Source organism: Urocitellus parryii, chromosome 10 (genome assembly GCF_045843805.1).
Source record: "Urocitellus parryii isolate mUroPar1 chromosome 10, mUroPar1.hap1, whole genome shotgun sequence".
Classification (NCBI taxonomy): Eukaryota; Metazoa; Chordata; class Mammalia; order Rodentia; family Sciuridae; genus Urocitellus; species Urocitellus parryii.
This window is the reverse complement of record NC_135540.1, coordinates 144,741,831-144,743,690: the sequence shown is the minus strand read 5'-3', so window position 1 is coordinate 144,743,690 and position 1,860 is coordinate 144,741,831.

Below are 1,860 nucleotides of genomic sequence, written 5' to 3'. Positions count from 1 at the left end.
ATCAGCCAACCTCCCGGGAGGGCCCTCGCGGGGGACAGGGCCCCCACCGCCCCACCGCCGTCGCAAGAGGGGGGGAGCCCCCAACCCTCAACCCGCACACCGTGACGAGCATCCCCCAACGACGACCGCCCGTCCAGCGTGCCCACCGCCACACCCGGTACACGCCCGGGAGGGGGCGGCAGCGCGGCCGCGACCAGTCAACCAGGGGGAGGCTCGGCGGAGGCGAGGAGGGGGGCACAACCCCGCCGGGATGGAGGGCGCGCCGGAGGCAGCGAGGGGCAGAGCCACGCGGGAGAGGAAACCGGGGAGAAGACCTCGGGCACGGAGTCGGGCCGCCAGGAAAACAAGCGGGGTCCCACCGCCACACGCGAGGGCGGTCCCGCACCGCCTGCGACGCCAACCCGGCCTCCGGTCCCAGCCCCGGAGCCTCCCACGAGACCCGCCGCCCCGCCACCACAGGGTGGCCCTCCACGCGACGAGACGCGCCTGGCCTCCGAACGCCGGCATGCAACGCCACACCTCGGGCCGGTCGAGTCCCACGACCCGGGCCTCTCACAGCTCCAGGGTCCGCTCGCTCGCCACACCGCCCGCGGAACGCTCCCAGGGGGGGCCGCGGCGGCCGCGCCCCGGGCCAGCGCACACGCACGCGGGCCGCCCGCCGGCTCGGGACCGGGAGCGGGCAGAGGGCCACTCGCAGCGGGCGAGGGGGAAAGAGGGACGGGGCCCCTCAACCCCCGGCCGCGCGAACAGAGCCCCACCGCCACCGCGCGCGCACACACGCGGCACCAGCGGCCCACACGGTGGCCCCACACGCGCCAGGAGGCCCGGCCAGGCCCAGCGGGAACCCTCCCCCGACTCGAAGGGGGGAGGCGCGGGCCGCGGTAGGCACAAAGAGCAGGCGCTCGGCCCCCACCCGCGGGGGGCCGGCGGACCCCTGCCCTCCCAGACGGCGGGGAGGGGGGGACTCTCGCCTACACTCACCACCGACGGTGGCGTAGCGCACAAGGCAGGGGGCGGCCGATGGGGGAATCCGGTACCCCACACGAGGCACGCCCTTCACAGATCGCTAGAGAAACGTTCCTCACTGAGGGAGGGCCGCACCCAACCCAGCCCCTCTCCCGACCGGCCGCCGGGACAACGAGGGGGGATCTGCGGTATGGGCAAGCACAAGGCTTCTCGAGCGTTCGCGGCCGGGGACACCCAAAGCCCCATCGCCTCAGGGGCCGGACCCGGCCCCTGCTCGGCGTCCCGCCACAATCGCTCGCACGCCCGAGCAGCATCTCCTTTTCCCCCACCGGAGGGAGGAAAGAGCGCGCGGGCGCCCGCTCGCCTAACACTCCCCGCGCCACTCAGCGCTGGGGACGACAACGCGACCCGCTCCCCCCCGGAGAGGGGACGGGCAACGCTGCCGGGCTCACCGCCTCGATCCCCCGAACGAAGCAACACCGTTCTTCCCTTCAGGCACTCGCCTCGGAAACCCCCGCAGACGGGGCGAGACCGACAGCGAGGCGGCGGCCGGCCGCGGCAGCGGCACCGGGACCGGGAACAGCACACACCGGCTCAGCCTCAGGCACCTCAGGAAACGACCCGGAGCGCCCCAGGAGCACCGAAGCAGAGGCGCGCCGTCGCGCCGAGGGAGCACAGCGGCAGCCCTCCCCGACGCGGGGAGGGCCACACACACGGCCCTTGGCCGCCCAGAGCGGGCGGCGGGCGGGAAGCACCCGCTACGTCAAAGGACCCCGGGAGCGAGGTCGAGGCCGGATTCCGCACCCCCGCCCTTCCCCGCACCGCGAACGGGCGGGGAGGCAAGGCGAGGGGCCCGCGGGCAGGACGAGAAGAGCTGGCCCATTCGCCATGAAT